Source organism: Natrix helvetica (assembly GCF_964273705.1).
Source record: "Natrix helvetica genome assembly, chromosome: 1".
Classification (NCBI taxonomy): Eukaryota; Metazoa; Chordata; class Lepidosauria; order Squamata; family Natricidae; genus Natrix; species Natrix helvetica.
Genome location: NC_138548.1, coordinates 10970076 through 10992978, shown reverse-complemented (window position 1 = coordinate 10992978; position 22903 = coordinate 10970076). Strand labels below are relative to the sequence as shown.

Sequence of the window (22903 nt, the reverse complement as noted above, 5' to 3'; positions counted from 1 at the left end):
TATTAGATATCGTGCGCTGCCCATCTCCTCTAGAGGCGACTCTGGGCCTCGTCTCTTCAATCGATCCATTAGATATCTAGCATTTCCCCCCCTCCTCCCTTTTCAATTTGTGTGTGAATTTCCTTTTCAACTGTGCTGTTTGGTGGTTTCTAAAAACATTTGGCTGGCCTCATCTCTGCTCAGAAGCTAAATAGGGTCTGGCTTGGTTAGTGGTCGGAAGGGAGGCCATCAGAAAATGACCAACCGTTCGAACTAGACTACAAAGTCAGGGGGAAAAAAACACACATCTTAAAAGAGAAAAAAAAAAACCTTCACATTTTACCAAAGAAACAACACGAAATCTCCAGGAATTGGATTGACTCATAGGAGTCTTGACAAAAAGGATTAATTTAGTGATCTAGAACTGACCAAACATATCTGGATCTAGAAGCTAAGCAGGGCTGGTCTTGGTTAGTGCTTGGAGAGGCCACAACTAGTGAGTATAACTGAAACCTAGACGGGGAGTGGGGGGGTGGGGAGACTACCCCCAAAGGCTGCAAAAGCAAATTATCCCCATGCCAAGAAAAAGTGGGGTTTTGTCGGAGGAATCATGAGACGTCAAGTGTGACTGGCGGGCGTCTGTAGCTTTACTTCATTTTGAATGCAGTCCTGAATCCTCATAGTAGTTTTGGCAGATGATGTAAGCCAGCGATGGCTAACCTTTTTGTCGTCACGTGCCGAAAGTGCGTGCGTGCGTGGCAGTGCGCATGTACGCCCACAGCCATAATGCAATATGCACATGACCCTCCCGCCCCCGGCCTCCCGCACTCCCCCATCCCTATGCATGCACACATCACCCTCCCCTGTGCCCCCGTTTTGGGCCTTGTAGGTCTCCCTGCAGCTTCCTGGGAGCAAAAACGGCTTGCGGAGGGGGGGGGGGGCTGTCCCCTCCCCCCCCCCGTGCATGCATGGCAGAGACATGAAAATCAGCTGGACGGCGGGAGGCACGTGCGCAGGTGCGTTAGAACTGAGCTGGGGGGATGCCCCTCGTGCCCGGAAAGTGGGCTCTGCATGCCACAGGTTCTCCATCATGGATGTAAGCTGTATATGGGAAGTGAAAAAATGGCTCACACCTCCTCACCTGGAGTGCTTTGTGGATGAAGCTGTCTCCCAAATCAAAAGCACCTTTTTCAACATGATGTGCCTTTTCCTGATGTTGGACTACAAGTGCCAAGAGTTACAAGCACGGCATTGGTGGGTTTCAAAACTTTTTAGAACCTCTTCTGTAGGTGTGGCCTGCTTTGTGGGAGTGGCTTGCTGGCCATGTGACCGGGAGGGACTGGCTTGCCAGCCATGTGACCAGGTGGGAGTGGCTTGGCAGTCATGTTACTGGGTGGGCCTGGCCAACTTGTAAAAATGTGGTGAAACTCACTTAACAACGCTCTTGCTTAGCAGCCAAAATGTTGGCTCAGAAACTCTGGCATTTGAAGCACGCAAGTCTTAAAGCTGTCAGGTTACAAGACCCTCGCACCCCTAACCCTTTAGAAAAAAAAACCCAGGGGTGTTCAAACTTGACAGCTTTAAGACTTGTGGACTTCAACTCCCAGAATTCCTCCTCCAGTCATGTTGGCTCAGGAACTCTGGCATTTGAAGCGCGCAAGTCTTAAAGCTGTCAAGTTACAAGACCCTTGCACCCCTAGCCCTTTAGAAACCCCCCCCCCCCCGAGGTGTTCAAACTTGACAGCTTTAAGACTTGTGGACTTCAACTCCCAGAATTCCTCCTCGCTCTTCATCTTGATGATGTGCGGACGGGCGGTGGGAGGGAGCTGGAACCGGTTCTAAACGGCACTGTAGATTTGTGGAATCTCTTCTATAGAAGAGGTTAGAACTGGCAGGAACCCACCCCTGAAGCATGGCTATGCCCTGTGAAGCCCTACTCAAAATCACTCACCCTTTAATTGCTTCCCACCTTGACCACTACAATGGGCTCTTCAGGTAATATCACCAGCAAAAATATTTCTGGTTTTAACTCAATAAGTTCTTTTATCATCTTTTCCAATCATATCTTTTCACTTTGTTACCTTTTTGAAGGGCCCCAAAGACATGGTTTTGCCAGCAGTCTTGGGGACCCCAGGGTAATATGGACCCCATCAAGTGGCTGGTTTGATTGTGGTTGCTTGGGGTGGATGGGTGTGTATTGTTTTTGGTGTTGTATGGTATTGATTGTATTTTGTCACCCACCTGGAGTCACTGTGAGTGAGTTGGTTGGCTGTGTACATTTTCTTCTAAAAAGGTAATTCCCGACTCGCAATCACAATTGTGCCCAAAATTTTGGTTGCCAGTCGAGACAGTTGTGAGTTCTGCTCCATTTTACAGTTGTGTGTGTGTATGTGTGTGACATTTGCTCCAACTTTTCTTGCCAAATTGTTAAGTGGATCGTTGTGTTTGCCAAGTTGGTGACACGGTTGTTAAGTGAACCTGGCTTCCCCATTGACTTCGCTTGTTGGATGGTCGCAAAAAGGGGATCGCCTGACCCCGGGGACACTACAAATGTCGTAAATATGAGTCAGTTTGCCAAGCCTCCGAATTGGATCCCATTACCATGGAGATGCAGCAATGGTCATAAGTGTGAAAAGCAGTCATGTCATTTTTTCCCCAGTGCCGTCGTAACTTTGAATGGTCACTAAACGAATAGTTGTAAGTGGAAGGACTGTAAATAATAAATAAATGAAGAGGACGTGTCCATTTTTTAAAGTTGGGGATGTCTTGTTTAAACACTGTACTGTTGAATTTAGATTCTACCGGCAAAGAAGGGAGATTAGTATAGATCTATTTCAAGCTATTTAGCTCTCATCAGCTAGCCATACCTATTCTGACCTAGGCTTACCGAGAGCATGAAGCTAACTCCTTGTCCCGACAAAAACCACTGTTATTAATTTACTGTGAATTCTACTCTTTCACATCCTGCAAAGTCTTTCAAGGGAGGATTTACGGTCACAGACCTTATCTGGCTTGGAGAGCTGCCAGGCCGATATCTGCAAAACTCATTCATTGTCCACCTGTCGGCCTTACTCCCAGGTCGACCCATGTTGTTTAGCTGTTCCCTTCATCTTGCAACTCTGCGCATGCGCACACTGGGAACAGGCTCCAGCTGTTCGTCTGCCTCACTGATGTCTGACTCTGAAGGCAGCTGATAACTGGCATACGGCTCTGGCCCCCTCTCTGCCTCTGACACTGAGCCCTCATCAGAGCCTTCCCCAGAGTCCAGGACTATTCCTCCCCAACCTCCTCACTGTCTGAATTTGCTGCCAGCTCCGGTAACCGCTGGCGGGCCACAGCAATATCCTTCTGGGATTCAAACCCAGGCCACTTGCATATTAGGTAGATGTATTAACCTCTAAGCCACAGGATCTCCTCACTTTGTCGTCTATACAGGCGAAAGATTGATATTTATCAGGGCAACCTGATCTACACAATTATGGGATGGAGCCCCCTTCGCCTTTCAGCCCCAATCCAGGAGCCTATGCAGGCAGTTGCTTTCGTAACTAACTATTTTTACGTTGAATTTATGTTCTTTCGACAAAGAAGGGAGACTAGTATAGATCTATTTCAAGCTATTTAGCTCTCATCAGCTAGCCATACCCTTCTGGGATTTGAACCCCGGACCACTTGCATATTAGGTAGATGTATTAACCTCTAAGCCACGGGCTCTCCTCACTTTGTCTGCTATACCAGGGGAAAGATGAAGTGTTTTTTTTTTTAATCAGGGTAACCTGCCTACCCAATTATGAGCTGGAGCATACTGCCCTGCTTTCTGAAAGTGGAACAGTATGCTCCATCCCATAATTGGTAGATCAGATTGCCTTGATAAAAAGAAAAACACTTAAACACTTTACTGTTGTTTAGTAAGCCTGATTATTCTTATCTATGGAGAGTCTCATCCAGGTCATGGTTGTCCCAGAGGTGCTTAAAAAAGCACCTCCGGGACATGTAAATCTATCTTCTTCTTCTTCTTCTTCTTCTTCTTCTTCTTCTTCTTCTTCTTCTTCTTCTTCTTCTTCTTCTTCTTCTTCTTCTTCTTCTCCTCCTCCTCCTCCTCCTCCTCCTCCTCCTTCTCCTTCTCTTTCTTCTTCTCCTCCTTCTCCTGCTCCTCCTTCTCTTCCTCCTGCTCCTCCCTCTTCTTCTATCTTCTATCCTATCTTCTTATTATCTATCTATCTATCTATCTATCTATCTATCTATCTATCTATCTATCTATCTATCTATCTATCATCTATCTAAGATTGTATGCATGTATGTATGTATGTATGTTCCAGCATAACTCTGGAGTGCCTGGAGCAGTGATGGCGAACCTTTTTTGGCTCGCGTGCCACAAGTGGGGGGAGCGCAGGGGGGTTGAGTGCGGGTGTGCCGCACCCATAATGCAACAAAACCGGAAGTGACTTCCGGGTTGCTCGGAGGGTCGTTTTAAGCGCTCCGAAGGGATCAGGGAAGGCTCGGATGGTCCCTGAAGCCTTCGGAGCGCTTAAAACCAACCTCCGAGCAAACCGGAAGTCACTTCTGGTTTGCTCAGAGGGTGGTTTTCAGCGTTCTGAAGGCTTCAGGGAAGCCTCCGGACGGTCCCTGAAGCCTCCGGGGGGGGGGGCGGGGAGACTCTTTTCGCCCTCCCCAGGCTCCTATAAAACCTCTGGAGCCTGGGGAAGGCGAAAAATAGCTTTTAAAAAGGTGAACTTAGCTGGCCAGCGCGCGCATGCGCGCTGGCCAGCTGACAGGGCAGCGCCTCACGTGCCCTGACAAATGGCTCGCGTGCCATAGGTTCGCCATCACGGGCCTGGAGCAATGTCAACCAAACTTGGTACACAGATGACTTAACCTCTGGAAACAAATATTGAGGGGGGGGAGACTCCTGGTGTGTATGTGTGTGTTCCAGCATAACTCTGGAACACCTGGCCCGTTAAGGAGAGCGAGTGCGGCATCCTAGAGCGGCAATTGTTTGTGATATCAGTTCCTTTGCAGCTTCCTCTGGAAAGCCAGCTGTGACGTTCCCCCTCCAGTGGACCAATGGGGAAGCGCTTGATGGATTTGGGGCAAAGTGCCAGGGTCGTAGACAGGGCGGGAAAGAGGAGCACATGGGAGGGGGAGGGAGAGGGCAACTATGATGGGCATGGGAGTAAAGGCCCCTCTCAATGGCTCCCTGTCACGCAAACGCTTCGACTTCTACAAATACCTAGGCAATGCCAGGTTATCAGCTACCATATATTCCGCCGTATAAGACGAGTGGGCATATAAGACGCCCCTCAAGCTTCAGGCGCCCGTGAGCCGACTGAAGGCCTTCGCCTGCCAGGCTTTCGTAGTTTGAGCTCAGCGCCTTCCTCCTCCAGACCGCCAGCCAGACCTTACTAAGCCATCCCAGCGCTCATCCATTCACGTGCCCAGGCAAGGAACGCCGAGGTTAACGATTGAAAGGCCGGCGTCTGCGCTGGTGGCAGCGTGGCTTTTTGCTTGGCGGCGTTGCTTTTTCTTTTCTTTTGGTTTTTGGGTATGGCCTTTCTTATACCTGGTGTATAAGATTTTTGAAAGAATTTTTTGGGGTTAAAAAGTCATCTTATACGCCAGAAAATACGGTAATTCTTATTAAAAGCAAAGTGCTCATGGCGTTCTCCCCCGAACATTTCTACAACCACAAGCAATTGCAGCCAAACGTTCTCAGACAGAGATGAGCCAAGGGAAGGGCTTATGTGGTTTTGAACCTCTCCCCGCTCTTTTAGCCGTCAAACCGTCAGCCCTGCTATTCTTGCCTCCAGCCTACGACGACAGCAGAACCTGTGAATCTTGCTTGGTTTAGCCGCTGGCAAAGGAACGGAGGCATAGATAGAGTAGCAAAACTTGGCAAGGAGTATTTGGCCCCGGGGAGAAAATCAGCTCTGCACGACTGAGATTTGAATGTATGATTTTCCCAAATATTTCCTCTCGGTCCCACGGGGCAAAGATTTAAATAGGGGTGGGGGGGACAGGGAGCGGCTTGCAGGCTACCTCCCCGAAGATTTAGTTCTGCAATCGTGTCGTGTCGTGCGTGTGAAATCAGTTGACTCTGCAGAAATCCCAGACGTGTGCTCCTGAAACGGGGATTGGTATTGTACAGGTAGTCCTCGAGTTACGACCACAACCGAGCAAAAAAAAATTGGTCGTTAAGTGAGGCATTTGTTAAGTGAGTTTTCCCCCCACCCCTCCATGCTGACGACCTTTCTGGCCACAGTTGTTAAGCGAATCACCACTATTGTAGAGTTCGTTAACCCGGGGGTTCAATGAATCTTGGCTTCTCCATTTGCTTTGCGGATCAGAAGGCGGCAAAAAGGGGATCACGGACACTGCGACGGTCATAAATAGGAGTCAGTTTGCCAAGCTTCGGAATTTGGATCACATGAGGATGCTGCAACAATTGTAAGTGTGAAAAAGGGTCGTGAGATACTTTTTTTCAGCGCCGTTGTAACTTTGAACCGTCACTAAACGGACTGTTGTAAGTCGAGGACTATCCGTAGTGGATTCAGGGTGTGTGTGTATGGGTAGAGTGATTCACTTTCAGCAGAAGGGAATTCAGAAGGGGAGATTAGAGGTGCCCCCGTTTCTGGACTGGGAGGCCTTGCTCGCAATCACTCACACTTTAGCCACAATGTCAGGGTTCCAAAATAACATCCAAAATTTGTTGGATTACTGCAGTGAGCTTTATATGGGGATGTCCTGGAAGACCACTCCGTTTTACAACTGGTCCACAAGTCGATAACAACTAGTCCTGGACTTACAGCCCGAAGTTACAGGGCCCCTGAAAAAAGTGACTCATGACCAATTTTCATGCTTAACAACTGTTGCAGCATTCTCTTGGTCACGTATTCAAAATTGGGACCCTTGGCAACTGGCTCGCGTTTATGACGGTTGCATTGCCCCGGGGATCACCTGATTTCCCCCCCTTTTATGGCCTTCTGACCAGCAAAGTCAACGGGGAAAGCCAGATTCACTTAACAGACGTCTGGCTAACTTAGCAGCCGCACTGATTTATTTAACAACGGTGGCAAACAAGGCTGCAAAAGGGGGCAAAACTCCCCGATCAATTGTCTTGCTTAGCGGGGAAATTTTTCTGCTTGGTTGTAATGGTAAGTCGAGGATTATGTGTAACTCGTCATTTAGTGCTTAACCCCATGTTGCGTCTTTGTTGTGTGAGCTGCGCAGGCTCCTAGTTTCCTTCTGGGTTCAATTCAAGGTGCTGGTATGGGGAATTCTGGGAGTTGAAGTCTCCACACATCTTAAAAGTTGAAATACAGGTACCGTATTTTTCGGAGTATAAGACGCACCGGAGTATAAGGCGCACCAAGGTTTTGAAGAGGCAAATTTTTTTAAAAAGTAGGTAGGTAGATAGAGGGAGAGAGAGGGAGAGAAAGAGAAAGAGAGAGAAATACAGTAGGTAGGTAGGGAGAGAGAGAGAGTAGTTAGGTAGGTAGGTAGATAAAGGGATAGAGAGAGAGAGAAATAGAGAGAAATACAGTAGGTAGGAAGAAAGAGCGAGCAGGTAGGTTGGTAGGTAGAGGGATAGAGAGAGAGAAAGAGAGAGAGAAATACAGTAGATAGGGAGGGAGAGAGAGAGTAGGTAGGTAGGTAAGTAGGTAGATAGAGGGGGGGAAAGAGAGAGAGAGAAATACAGTAGGTAGTTAGGGAGAGAGAGAGTAGATAGGGAGAGAGAGAGAGAGGGAGAAATACAGTAGGTAGGTAGGGAGAAATACAGTAGGTAGGTAGGTAGATGTTTCCAGGTGTATTTATCCATGAGCTGGAGAAGGAAATTGCTGACAATCTGCAGCACCTAAGGCTTTGTTTCTGCTGGCACAGCACTTGATCAATGTAATTCTCACCAATTAGTTTAAGAGCTTTCCAAAAGGAAAAAAAAAGGTTTTTACACTCTGCAAAGCTCCCAAATGCAGCCCGTATTTCGTGAAAACGGGCCTGGTTTTTTCCCCCCAAAAAAGACATGAATAGCCTTGTGGGGGGCTTGCAGAGTGCTCGGGGGGGGGGAAATAAAAACGAGCAAACAACTCCCCATTTTTTGTAAAAACGGGCCCGTTTTTTGTCAAAAAAATTGCATGCATAGCCTTATGGAGGCTTATGGAGTGCTGCTGGGGGCTGAGGGGGTGGGGAAACGGCCCGTGCGTCTTATACTCTGAAAAATACGGTAGTCCTCACCTTACTCATTTAGTGACGGTTCAAAGTTACAGCGGTACTGAGAAATGTGACTCATGGCCATTTTTCACCGTTACAACCTTTGTAGCATCCCCCATGATCATGTGAACAAAATTCAGATGCTTGACAACTGGTTCATACTTATGGCTGTTCCTGGGTCCCGAGGTCACGCGATCCCCTTTTGCGACCTTTTGGCAAGCAAAGTCAGTGGGGAAGCCAAATTCTCTGAATAACCGAGTTACTAACTTATCAACGGCAGCGATTCGCTAACAACTATGGCAAGAAAGATCATAAAATGGAGGCAAAACTCACTTAATAACAGAAATGTTAGGCTCAGTTGTGGCCATTAAGTCAAGGACTACCTGTATAGAGAAATAAATATTGGTTTATTGAATGGTGAGAGATGAAGGGAACGTTTGTCCCTTCCCTCCAATTGGTCAAAGTTGAGTCTTGCACACTTTATACAATACAATACAATAGCAGAGTTGGAAGAGACCTTGGAGGTCTTCTAGTCCAACCCCCTGCCTAGGCAGGAAACAATATACCGTTTCAGACAAATAGCTATCCAACATCATCTTAAAGACTTCCAATGTTGGGGCATTCACAACTTCTGGAGGCAACTTCTGTTCCACTGATTAATTGTTCTCACTGTCAGGAAATTTCTCCTCAGTTCTAAGTTGCTTCTCTCCTTGATTAGTTTCCACCCATTGCTTCTTGTTCTGCCCTCAGGTGCCTTGGAGAATAGCTTGACTCCCTCTTCTTTGTGGCAACCTCTGAGATATTGGAACATTGCTATCATGTCTCCCCTAGTCCTTCTTTTCATTAAACTAGACATCCCCAGTTCCTGCAACCGTTCTTCATATGTTTTAGTCTCCAGTCCCTTAATCATCTTTGTTGCTCTTCTCTGCACTCTTTCTAGAGTCTCCACATCTTTTTTACATCGTGGCGACCAGAACTGAATGCCGTATTCCAAGTGTGGCCTCACCAAGGCATTATAAAGTGGTATTAACACTTCACGTGATCTTGATTCTATCCCTCTGTTGATGCAGCCTAGATCTGTGATGGCTTTTTTGGCAGCTGCTGCACACGGCTGGCTCATATTTAAATGGTTGCCCACCAGGACTCCAAGATCCCTTTCACAGTTGCTACTATTGAGCAAGGTACCACCTATACTGTACCTGTGCATTCTGTTTTTGTTGCCTAAATGTAGAACCTTACTCTTTTCACCATTGAATTTCATTTTATTAGATAGTGCCCAATGTTCAAGTTTGTCAAGATCCTTCTGTATCTTAAGCCTATGTTGAAATAACTACCGTCTTGTTGGGTTGGAACCTCCTACAGGGGTGAAATCCTCCTGGTTCAGCCCGGTTCAGGTGAATAGGCAGGAAAAAATGCTTTAAGGAGTGTGGGGGAGGGAAGCTTCCGATGATTGCTCAGCCCACAGCTGATCCATGCGATCGTTGGAAGCATTTTCTCTTTTTTTCACTTTTTAAACCATTTTTTTCCTGCCAATTCGCCTGACCGGCAGGGGAAAAAAATGCTTTAGAAAGAGAAAAAAAAAGTTGACCACGCCCACCCAGTCACATGACCTCCCCATCAAGCCCCATCCGCAGAACCGGTGGCCAAAACTTTTTAGATTTCACCGCTGAGGTGGCCAAAGGTCACGCTAGCTACAGCCATGTCACAAACAGGGCAGGGAAGCCCGTGGCCTCTTGTGTTCAGCTACCATATTCCACCGGTATTTCCTGAAAAATGAGGAATCGCTCTTCCTTCCAGCCAGTCAGCAGTTTCGTTGCTTTGGGAGTGTGCTAATCACTCAGCCCTTTCTTCACTCCTTTTTCCTGTTGTGACTCGAAGCCTGAAGAGCAGAGACTGTTTAGAAGCTGAGAGGGATCTCTTCTGACCGAGGCTTCCCGAGAGCACGAAGCCAACTCTTTGTCCCAGCAAAAAACCCTTTTATTAATTTAATGTGAGTTCTGCTCATTCACATCCAGCAAAGTCTTTCAAGGGAGGATTTACGGTCACAGACCTTATCTGGCTTGGACAGCTGACAGGCGGATATCTGCAAAACTTGGCAAGGAGTCTTGGAGAGTCACGGACCAATTAAGGGAACTAATTGTCTCCTGCAAACTCCCCTCCCCTTTCGCTCTTCTTTTATTTCCTCAGGGAGGGGCCATTCATCGTCCACCTGTAGCCTTTGTTAAGTAAGTTGACCCCTCCCAAATCGACCTCTGTTCTTTAGCTGTTCCCTTTGTCTGGCAACTCTGCGCATGCGCACCCTGGGAACAGGCTCCAGCTGTTATTCGGCCTCACTTGTCTCTGATTCTGAAGGCAGCTGATAACTGGCATACGGCTCTGGCCCTTCTCTGCCTCAAACATAGAGCCCTCATCAGAGCCTTCCCCAGACTCAAGGACTGGCCCATGTTCCTCCCCAACCTTCTCACTGTCTCAATCTACTGCCAACTCCACTGGCGGGTCACAACAGGATCTGATTAAATCATTGTAAGGCCACACTTGGAATATGACATACAGTTTTGGTCGCCACGATGTAGAAAAGATGTGGAGACTCTAAAAAGAGTGCAGAGAAGAGCAACAAAGATGATTAGGGGACTGGAGGCTCAAACATATGAAGAACGGTTGCAGGAACTGGGTATGTCTAGTTTAATGAAAAGAAGGACTAGGGGAGACATGATAGCAGTCTTCCAATATCTCAGGGGTTGCCACAAAGAAGAGGGAGTCAAACGATTCTCCAAGGCACCTGAAGGCAGGAGAAGAAGCAATGAGTGGAAACTAAACAAAGAGAGAAGCAACCTAGAACTAAGGAGAAATTTCCTTACAGTTAGAATAATTAATCGGTGGAACAACTTGCCTCCAGAAGCTGTGAATGCTCCAATGCTGGAAGTTTTTAAGATGATGTTGGATAACCATTTGTCTGAAGTGGTGAAGCTTCCGGAGTGCGAAAAATTGGCCCTATGGGCAAACCGGAAGTTTAGGAACGTACTTCCGGTTTGCTTGTAGGGCCAGTTTTAGCCCTCCGGAGCGTTCAGGGAAGCCCCCTGAAATCCCCTGAAGGCTAAAACCGGTCCTATGAGCAACCCTGAAGTCCATTCCCGACGTTCCGGTTTGCCCGTAGGTCTGGTTTTTCGCACTCCGGAGGCTTCAGGGAAGCTCCTGAAGCCTCTGGAGGGCCTCCGGGGGGGGGGGGGGAGACTGTTTTCGCCCTCCCCAGGCTCCTATAAAGCCTCTGGAGCCTGGGAGGCCAAAAAAAGCATGCCAAAAATGGTGGTCGGGAGCGCTGGACATACGCGCATGCACCATGCGGTCTTGCACATAACATTATGGGTGTGGCACGCCCGCACACGATCTCCTTGCGCTCCCCCCGCTTTTGGCACGTGAGCTAAAAAAAGGTTTGCCATCACTGGTGTAGGGTTTCTTGCCTAAGCAGGGGTTTGGACTAGAAGACCTCCAAGGTCCCCTCCAACTCTGTTATTGTATTCTATTCATTGTGGCTGCCATGTTGATTTTTTTGACTCCGTTGGGAAGTGGAGGGAAAGCTCAAAACAGCCTAAATGTGCCTCCATTTCTGCTGATCAGGGAACACCAGGCATCACGGCGCACGAAACATCTTGGGTGTCTTTTTAGGCTCTGCAAGTCGCAGTTGTGAAAAATGAACTCAGGGATGAGAAGTCTCGTTTAAGTCTGGTTTATCTAGTCGGCGATAAATTCTAAGCGTCTCCCTTCCAGAATTGCTCATTTTCTGCAAATGTTTAACGTCAGTGTATTGGCGCATGTGTTAATTAGATGGGGAAGTTGTTTTGGATTTATGCTGCTGATAAAAAAAAGTGGCTTTCGATGGTTGGCAATCGATGTTAATTTTCCTAGGATGTTTGTGGTTTTTTCTGGAAATGGAGCCATTTGCTGAGGACGGAGGGGTTCCTTTAAGCAGCTCAGCCTTCTGGATAGAAAACTGTAATGTAAGGACAATGATAGTCTCTGTTGGCTCAAAAGTGGGAAAGGCCCTGGTTATCAGGGAGGTAACCTCAGCTTTACAGGTAGTCCTTGACTTAATGACCACAATGGAGCCCCAAATTTCCGTTGTTAAGCAAGACAGTTAAGTGAGTTTTGCTCCATTTCACAACCTTTAACAGAGTTGGAAGTTACCTTGTAGGTCATCTAGTCCAACCCCCTTGCCCAAGCAGGAGACCCTACACCATTTCTGACAGATGGCAGTCCAGTCTCTTCTTGAAAACCTCCAGTGATGAAGCTCCCACAACTTCCAAAGGCAACTTCTGTTCCATGGGTGGATTGTTCTCATTATCAGAAAACTTCTCCTTATTTCCAGGTTGAATCTCTCCTTGGTCAGTTTCCATCCATTGTTCCTTGTCTGGCCTTCTGGTGCTTTGGAAAATAGCTTGACCCCCTCCTCTCTGGGGCAGCCCCTCAAATATTGGAAGACTGCTATCCTGTCTCCCCTGGTCCTTCTCTTCACTAGACTAGCGATGCCCACTTCCTGCAACCGTTCTTCATATATTTTAGATGAATTCCCACACTTGTTATGTTAGTAACACGGTTGTTCAAATGAATCTGGATTCCCCATTGACTTCACTTGTCAGAATGTTGCAAAAGGGGGATCACATGACCCCTTCACACTTACGACCGTCATACATACAGACCAGTTGTCAGGCATCCGATTTTAAATCACGCAACCACAGGGACACTGCAGCGGTCGTAAGTGTGAAGAGCTGTCCTATGTCACTTTTTCCCCAGTGCTACTGGAATTTCCAGTGGTCGCTAAACGAAATGGTCGCAAGTTGGGGACTACCTGTGCTATATTAGAACTCTGGACCTCATCGTGAAATGGGGTAATTGTTGTGGCACGCCAGTGATCAGAAGAGCTGGCAGCAGATTCGGAGAGTGAGGAGGTTGGGGAGGAACCTGGGCCAGTCCTGGAGTCTGGGAAAGGCTCTGTGTCAGAGGCAGAGAGGGGGCCAGAGCCGTATGCCAGTTATGAGCTGCCTTCACATCAGTGAGGCAGAAGAACAGCTGGAGCCTGTTCCCAGTGGGCACATGCGCAGAGTGGCCAGACGAAGGGAACAGCTAAAGAACAGGGGTTGACTTGGGAGTAAGGCCACAGGTGGACGATGAATGGCTCCTCCCAGAGGAAATAAAAGAAGAGCGAAAGGGGAGTGGAGTTTGCAGGAGACAATTCTTTCGCTTAATTGGTTCGTGACTCTCCGAGACTCCTTGCCAAGTTTTGCAGATATCAACCTGTCAGCTCTTCAAGCCAGATAAGGTCTGTGACTGCAAATCCTCCCTTGAAAGACTTTGCTGGATGTGAATGAGCAGAATTCACAATCAGTTAATAAAAGGGGCTTTTGCTGGGACAAGGAGTTTGTTTCATGCTCTTGGGAAGCCTCGAACACTAATTGGTAGCCGGCCTCAGAGCAAAAGGAGGAATTTCTGTCTTCAGATAATCAGCAATTCACGAGTCATATAACTTGGTCTGTTTCCAATGGCACCACCCTCACTTGGGTTTCAGAAACGATAGGCAATTCCATGGAAGGCCTGTTTGGCAGTAGCTGGGTCTCCGTAGCCAGCTGGAGTGTTTCTGCGGTTGTCAAATGAAAAGTTAGCGGTTGCCTCTCCTGGGACACAGCGTGAAGCTTCGAGAGGAAGTCATTTGAAGGAGGTTATAGTTTGCATGCTACCCAAATCACTTTCTTATTTCTTTCTCAGAAAAAGGGACCTTGGCCAAATATTAGTTCTCCCAACCGCTTGGAATAGAAAAAAAGGGGGCCAGCAGTGAAATAGATGCTTCTCTGCCTGGAACCCCAACGAGAAGCTACTACTCTCTCCTATAAGTAGCATTCAGCTACCTCAGTATTTCCTCGCGTTGGCAACTTTGAGGTGGATTCTGGGAGTTGAAGTCCACCGAGCTCAAGATGGCCACTGTCGAGGAATATTGGGCCTGATGATGATGGGGATGGTTTTGATTTATGTCAGGGCTTCAAAATCCAAGTCAGACACGGACCTATAGGCAGAACCAAGTGAATAGTTTTAGAAGTAGGGCATATGGTAATTGGTCAATATAGACAATTTGGTCTAGTGCAGGGGTGTCCAAACATGGCAACTTTAAGACTTGTGGACTTCAACTCCCAGAATTCTGGGAGTTGAAGTCCACAAGTCTTAAAGTTGCCATGTTTGGACACCCCTGGTCTAGTGAATAAGGCATCAGACTAGAAACCAGGTGACGGTGATTTCTAGTCCCGCCTTAGGCATGAAAGCCCACAGGGTGACTTTGGGCCAATCACCAGGAGATGGTGAATTCTAGTCCAGCCTTAGGCATGAAAGCCCACAGGGTGACTTTGGGCCAATCACCAGGTGACGGTGATTTCTAGTCCCGCCTTAGGCATGAAAGCCCACAGGGTGACTTTGGGCCAATCACCAGGTGACGGTGAATTCTAGTCCCGCCTTAGGCATGAAAGCCTTTCTGGGTGGCTTTGGGCCAATCACCAGATGACGGTGAGTTCTAGTCCCACCTCAGTTATGAAAGCCTATTGGGTGACTTTGGGCCAGTCACCAGGAGACGGTGAATTCTAGTCCCGCCTTAGGCATGAAAGCCTTTTTGGGTGGCTTTGGGCCAGTCACCAGGAGATGGTGAATTCTAGTCCGGCCTTAGGCATGAAAGCTGGCTGGGTAACCTTAGAGTGGTCCCTCTCTCTCAGCCCAACCCACCTCTCAGGGTTGTTGTTGTGGGGATAATAGATGGAAGACTTGTTGGATATTTTCGCTGCCTTGAGTTACTTGTGAAAATAATAAAGGCTGGATATATACGTGTGTGTGTGTGTGTGTGTAAAAAAAATATCCCAAGGATTCAGCAGATGGTTCTTCTCTTGAGTGTTAAGCTAGAAATAGAGGCTTGTTCTCCGGAATCAGAGTGACGTTTTCTTGAACCTGTCTGGCTGGTGAACGTCTAAATCCTGTCTTTCATGCCCGAGGAGGGGTTTTTTCCTCCCCTTTGGAGATTTACCCTTTTGGGGCTGCAGCAGTGGCGAAATCTATAGGCGTGGCTTGGTGGGCGGGTGGTCATGTGACTGGGTGGGCGTGGCTATGTAGTCCTGTAACTGGTGGATCAAAAGACAGAAACTCGCTTTAACAATGTCCGGCTGGAGCAGGGTTGGGCTAGATGACCTCCAGGTCCCTTCCAACCCTGGATTATCCTCTGAAGTTGTGTCTAGTGCCAGGTTCGTAGTCCGTCCTTCTTCTCCTTTTTCCCTCCCTCCCTCTCTCTCTCCCCCCCCTTCTTTCTCAGCACCCCCCAACCCCCCCAGTTTTTGGCCTAGCAGGCCTCAGGAAAGCCTGCTGGGAGTAAAAACAGATCCCCACCTCCATCCCTGCGTTTCCAGAGAACCTGTACTAAAAAAAAAATACTTAAAAAGTAAAAAAAAAGCTTTTTGGATAAAAATATGGTGGGTTATGCAGAATGTATTTAAGAAAAGAATACAATTCACTCCGCAAATGTTTTTATTGGGTATAGCTAAGGATTTCACCAAAGGGGAAACAAAATTGGTCTTGCATATGGTCACAGCAGCTAGGTTGTTGATTGTGCAACATTGGAAAAAAGATTTTTTACTGACAATTGATCAATGGATTCAGAAGGTGGCGGGGTTCGCCGAAATGGCAAAAATTTCAGCTTTCTTAAAAGCTCAGAAACAGGAGGATTATACACAGGAATGGGTAAAATGGATTGGTTACATACAGAATAAATATCAGACTAGGAAGTACTATGTAGCCTTTAGGTAAGAATGTTTAGATTGATAGATGATCAGAGTAAATAATATATGGGATGCTTGGAATTGTTAGAGTGGTATACAGCGGAAGTCAGGGGGGTGGGTTTGAGTGGGAGGTGGGGGAGGGTTAGGGTGGAGGGCGGGGCAATATATATGTATAAATAAACTAGAAGATGGGATTAATGAAATATTGTTATTTTAGGAGAAATTTATATTATGAGTTATATATGTTAAATTAGCTTAGAAGATGGGATTAATGTGCTATTATTACTCTAAGAGAAATTTATATTGTGATTGTTGGGAGGAGAGGGGGTACAATATGTGAACGAGTAATTTACTTTAAGATGGGGGGAGGGGAGGGGGCAAAGTATTTGGTGTAATATTTGAATGAGAATTTTTGCGGGGGGGTTGGGGGGCATTGCATTTGTATGAGATTTACATTGTATGGCGGGGGGGTGAAAAGGGGGAAATTTGTTTGTATAAAACTCTTTTAATAAAAAAACAAAAAGTAAAAAAAAAGAAACTCCCAAAGATCAGCTGTGCGATGTGCGATCATCGGAACATTTTTTTTTAAAAAAAACTTTTTAAAGTATTTTTTACTACTGGTTCTGGAAACCAGTAGCATTTTTTACTATCAGTTCGAGCGAACTGGCCCGAACTGGTAGCATTTCACCCCTGGATTTACGGGCAGCCTCTTGTCTTAGTTTTGCGAAGAATGTCTCCTGCACCCCTGGTCCTACAAGGATGGGATTGTTCCCTGACCAGGCAAGGCACGAGGCAGGCCTTCAATGAAGTGCTCTATATAAGGCAGCAATGGCGAACATTTTTTGGCCCGCGTTCCGTAAGGGGGGGAGAGCGCAGGGGAGTCGTGCGCAGGCGTGCCTCACCCATAATGCAACGCGTGACTCCCCCCCCATTTTTTGCATGCTTTTTTCACCCTCCCCAGGCTCCAGAGGCTTTATAGGAGCCCGGGGAGCCTGGGGAGAGTGAAAACAGCCCCCCTCCCCCCCTGGAGGCCTTCTGGAGGCTTCAGGGACCTTCAGGAGGCTTCCCTGAAGCCTCCGGAGGGCTTAAATCGACCCTACGAGCAAACTGGAAGTCCGTTCCCAAACATCCGGTTTGCCCCTAGGGCCGTTTTTTGCACTCCGGAGGCTTCAAGGAAGCTCCTGAAGCTGTTTTGGCCCTCCTGAAGGTCCCTGAAGCCTCCGGAGGGCTTAAACAGACCCTACGAGCAAACCGGAAGTCCGTTCCCAAACATCCGGTTTGCCCGTAGGGGCCGTTTTTTGCACTCCGGAGGCTTCAGGGAAGCTCCTGAAGCTTCCGGAGGGCCTCCGGGGAGGGGGCGGGCGAGGCTCTTTTCGCCCTCCCCAGGCTCCTATAAAGCCTCTGGAGCCTGGGGAGGGCAAAAAATGGCTTTAAAAAAGGCTAAACTCAGCTGGCCAGCTCGCGCATGCACGCTGGCCAGCTGACAGGGCAACGCCTCGTGTGCCCTGACAAATGGCTCCGTGTTCCACCTGTGGCACCCTGCCATAGGTTCGCCATCCCGAATATAAGGCATTATATATTGACCCCTGAACTAAGTGCTTATTAGTATCCTTATTTTCAGGGAAGTCTTATTATTTTTGAGGTGCAGGAGGTGGCGAGCATGGCTACCTCATGGCTGTTTTCGGGGAGGGCTTATTTTAGCCATGTGCTCAAAAGCCCAATTGGGTTTATTATCTGGGGAGGCCTTATTTTCAGGGAAACGGGGTAAAATAATGTCATTGTAAGACAAACTCAGTGCTGGGGAAAATGTATCAGGAGTGCAATTTTTTTTTGCAGGTCCTGTTTTCCTTGTTTCTTGGCCTTGTTGTTTTGCAATAGGGGTTGATGTTGTTATTTTCCTGGCTTGGTGGTCACAAGGAAGCCCAGCGCTCTTCAACGGCATCCTTGGGATCTGGAAGTGTTTTTGGTTCTTGGGGGATGACGCAAGGAGCTGCAGCTTGTATAAAATTTAGCAGGTCATGGGCAACCTCTGGAATTCAGAGAATCCTCGATCTAAAAAGTTGCTGCCAGGGCAAAAAAACAAACAAACAAAACAAAAACGTGACAAAGTTCAAATCGGGACATTTAAAACCTTGACTCTGGAAATGCACAACTTTGGGGTGCTGAGCGACGCATAATTTTGGGTTGCTTTGTAACAGCGGTCACCAACTGGTGGTCCATGAGAAACGTTTGGTGGTCCGCCGAAAAATTATTAGCATTTTTTATATTGCACTAAATCCGGGGTCCTCAAGCTACGGCCCCTGGGCCGGTTACGTGCTATGATCGCGGGTGTTGCTCCATGGTCATCCCAAAGGTGATTTTCCTGGAGGCAACTGGACTTTCTTTGAAGACATTTCACTTCTCATCCAAGAAGCTTCTTCAGCTCTGACTGGATGGTGAGGAATGGAAGGATTTCTACTCCTTGCAGATAGCTGGTCATTTGCTTCCTTTTAGAGCAGGGGTGTCAAACTCAAGGCCTGGGCCCGGATCAGGTCTGCATCCCGGATCTGGATCCGAACTCGGGAGCCCGTTTTCCGCTGGCAGAGTGCTTGGGCCGCCATAGGCGCCAACACGAATGATGTCAATCTGGCCACACCCACCCCGCGCCTTGAGGTCAAACACAGCCCTGATGTGGCCCTCAATGAAATCGAGTTTGACACCCCTGTTTTAGAGCAAAGCTGGCCTGGGAATTCTGGGAGTTGAAGTCTACCCATCTTGAGGGCGCTAAGGTTGGGAAACACTGATTGTACTCAAAGGAAGTAAACAACTACGAAAGCTGGATTTGTCTTTTGCAAGAGGAACGTTTAAATTTCTAGGAAGCGGCGTTTCCTAACTTTGCAGCGCATTTTGCAAGCCTGCTGCTGTCTCACTGCCAGATCATTTGCAAAGCGCTGGTCTGAACTACAGCTAGCAAGAAGAGAAGTGAAGCCTTGAAGCCTAATGGCAGACTGCAAGTAGTCCTCAACGTACGACCACAATGAGCCCACAATTTTCATTGGTAAGCAAGACAATTATGGCCTTTCTTGCCACAGTTGTTAAGTGAATCCCTGCAGTTGGGAACAACGGTTTTTTTAAGCGAATCAGGCTTCCCTTTTGACTTCGCTTGTCAGAAGGTTGCAAAAGGGACATGACCCCGGGACATTGCGACCGTCATAAAGATGAATCCGTTGTCAAGCATCCGGATTTTGATCACTCGACCACAGGGATGTGGCAACGGTCGTAAGGGTGAAAAACAGCCACAAGTCCCTTTTTAAAATGCCGTCGTAACTTCAAATGATCACTAAGCAAATGGTTGTAAGTCAAGGACTACCTGTATCCCTTCCTTCCTGCTCTAATGACCCCTAAGATTTTGTCTCATTCCTGAGATGACCAGATGACCTTAAATATCAGCATAGCTCCAGCTTGTTTTTTGTTATTTTTTGGGGGGGGAGGAACCTGACAATGATAAATTGAACAATCTCTGCCTTTTTGGCCATCCCACTCATGAAGGGCTACTTCTGCATTTGTTAATCTTTTATATTTTGTTTTATTATTTTTTTCACTTTGCCACTTTGGAAACAGAAGTTTGGAGGAGGAAGTTAGAGCTGAAAGGCAGCAGGGCTGAAAAACAATCCATCTCTGTTGCTTTATTAGGAATTTGTGAGTAGTTGCTTCCTCCTGTAAGTGGGTGAGTGGGCAGCAGTGCGAGTTCTTGAGAATTTGGGGCGTTAGTGTTGACTCTCTGTTGACTCTGCACATGGTAGCATTTCTCACACCTGGCAACTTTAAGACGCGTGGGCTCCATCTGCATTCATCTGTGCAAAATGGTCGTTTTTTCCAGTGTCGTTGCAACTTTGAACTGTCACTAAATGGACTGTTGCAAGTCGAGGACGACCTGTGTGAATTGTTTCATTCAATTACTTTTATTACAAGTCACCACTTTTTCATTGAAATTATTGCAACTCTTTATATTTCTGGATTGAGTTTATTTGGTTGTTATTGGCCACGGTTCCGTGGAAATATCTCAAGGGCTGCCACAAAGAAGAAGGAATCAAGCTATTCTCCAAGGCACCTGAGGGTAGAACAAGAAGCAATGGGTGGAAACTAATCAAGGAGAGAAGCAACTTAGAACTGAGGAGAAACTTCCTGACAGTTAGAACAATGAATCAGTGGAACAAATTGCCTCCAGAAGTTGTGAATGCCCCAACACTGGAAGTCTTTAAGAAGATGTTGGATAGCCATTTGTCTTATAGGGTTTCCTGCCTAGGCAGGGGGTTGGACTAGAAGACCTCCAAGGTCCCTTCCAACTCTACTATTGTATTGTATTGTATTGCATTGAAATGAACTTTTTTATTTGATGAATTGGCCACGCGGCGAGTTGACTATGGCGAGTTGGCTGTGCAAAATTGTCCCACTTTGGGCTTATGATGCCCTATCATGTCGCTTTTTTGCTGCGTTTGCAGAAGCTGTAAAAATGTCCTTAATTCATTTCTCAAAGGTAGTCAATCATTCAGAATAGAGCTGGAAAGGGACCTTGGAGGTCTTCTAGTCCAGCCCCCTGCTCAAGCAGGAGACCACATCTTCTGGAAGCAAGCAAGTTCCACTGGTTAATTGTCCTCATTGTTAGGAAGTATCTCTTTAATTTCAGGTTGCTTCTCTTCTAGATTAGTTTCCATCCATTCTTTCTTGTCCCGCCTTCTGGTACTTTGGAAAATAAGTTGATCTTCTCCTCTTTGTGGCAGCCCCACAAATATTGGAATACTGCTATCACGTCACCTCTAGTCCTTTTTCTCTCTAGTCTGGCCATACCCAATTCCTGCAACCGTTCTTCATATGTTTTGGTCTCCAGGCCTTTAATCATCTTGGTTGCTCTTATTTGCACTTTTTCCAAAGTCTCAAGATCTTTGTTGTAATGTGGTGACCAAAACTAGATGCAGGATTCCAGGTATGGCCTTAAAAAGGTAAAGGTTCCTCTCGAACATATGTGCTAGTCGTTCCTGACTCTAGGGGGCAGTGCTCATCTCCGTTTCAAAGCCGAAGAGCCAGCGCTGTCCGAAGATGTTCTCCGTGGTCACATGGCCGGCATGACTAAACGCCGAAGGCGCACAGAACGCTGTTCCCTTCCCACCAAAGGTGGTTCCTATTTTTCTACTTGCATGTTTTACGTGCTTTCGAACTGCTAGGTTGGCAGAAGAAGCTGGGACTAGTAACGGGAGCTCCCGCCATTACTCAGCACTTGGGATTCGAACTGGCAAACTTCTGATCAACAAGCCTTACTAAGGCTTGATAAAGCGGTACTAATACGTCACGTGATTTTGATTCTATGCCTCTCTTTATAGAAGGATTGTATTAGCTTTTTTGGCTGCCCGCCACCCACTGCTGGCTCATGTTTAAGTGATCATCCACTGGGACTCCAACGTCCCCTCTCACAGTTACTGTTTGTGAGCTAGGTTTCGCCTAATTCGCCCCTCTAAAATCTAACATAGCTATACTTCTAGGATCTTGATGGTGAACCTATGGCACGCATGCCGCAGGTGGCACACAGAGGTATTTGTTAGGGCACGCAAAGCATTGCCCTATTAACTCCAGCGTGCATGCACATGTTGGCCAACTGACATTTGCCTTCACTTTCGGCCATTTTTTGCCTTCCGGAGGCTTCGGGGAAGCCTCCTGAAGACGAAAAACGGCCCTATGGGCAACGCAGAAGTCCATTCTCAAACTTCCGGTTTGCCTATTGAGCTGTTTTTCGCCCTCCGGAGGCTTCAGGAGGAGCCTTGGGAGGGTGAAAAAAGGGTCCACCGTGTGCCAAAAGCGGGGGGAAGGCGGGAGTCATGTGTGCATGTGCGCAGGCGGAGGGGGTCGCACACATAGAATTATGGGCATGGGCACGCCCGCGCATGACCCCCCCGCGCGCTCCCCCCGCTTTTGGCATGCCATGGCAAAAATGTTAGCCATCACTGCTCTAGGAGATGAAAAATAGAGAATTCCTCCTGATGTCCGAAATTGTGCTTTCTTACGGGGAAGACCGTCCCATGTGCCTTTGATGGAGTAAATTACCAGCGGTGAGGATCTCCCTCCCCCCCTCTCCCTCCCCCTCCCCTTCCCCTTCCCCTTCCCCCTCTGACGTGCTCTGAGCTCTGTGCGGCCATTTGTCAGAGTCAGCCAAAACTTTTATCAATGCAACTAATTAAATGCTGCCTCTTCAAGAAATCGCTCCTGCCTGTTTAAATGTGCCCTGGGTAACCGGATACGGCCCCACAGGGATTGTATTTCGGTGTCATAATGGAAATATTTCTCAGGGAAGCATTGGTTAATGGTTAGTCGGATGCTGGGTCAGCAGAGTTTTAGTTGTGCGCTTGCTGGCCGGCTCCCGGGTTCTTCAGTTCAATTTAAAGTTCCTTACCCAAACGAGCTAACATCGTTAGCACTGATGAGGTTACCTGGTTTGGGTCATAAAACGTCTACAAATATTCTCCTTTATTCATTTCAATTCAGAATAGAGCTGGAAGGGACCTTAAGAGGTCCTCTAGTCCAGGGGTCTCCAACCTTGGCAATTTAAGACCTGTGGACTTCAACTCCCTGAAGTCCACAAGTCTTGAAGTTGCCAAGATAGGAGACCCCTCCAAAGCTGGCTGAGGAATTCTGGGAGCTGAAGTCCACAAGTCTTAAAGTTGCCGAGATTGGAGACCCCTGCGAAAGCTGGCTGAGGAATTCTGGGAGCTGAAGTCCACAAGTCTTAAAGGTCTGCCAAGGTTGGAGACCCCTCCAAAGCTGGCTGAGGAATTCTGGGAATTGAAGTCCACAAGTTTTAAAGTTGTCAAGGTTGGAGACTCTTGCTCTAGTCCAGAGGTGTCGAAGATTTCAAATATGGCATACCAGGGGTTGGCAACATTAAAAATAAAAATATG

At 47.4% G+C, this 22903-nt stretch overlaps 1 protein-coding gene across 5 annotated transcripts in view; it reads left to right on the top strand.

Annotated features, from left to right (window-relative positions):
• Window positions 1-22903, top strand: part of SBNO2 (strawberry notch homolog 2) — a 146234-nt gene that overhangs the window by 12391 nt on the left and 110940 nt on the right. The window contains exon 1 of one of the 5 annotated variants that reach the window (XM_081958074.1): window positions 18992-19014. The exons of 3 other annotated variants lie outside the window; for them this stretch is intronic. The gene's annotated coding sequence lies outside the window, so the exon portion shown is untranslated. Of the gene's footprint in view, window positions 1-18991; window positions 19015-19631; window positions 19656-22903 lie in introns of those variants that run through there. One more of the 5 variants, XM_081958073.1, reaches the window with a different exon arrangement.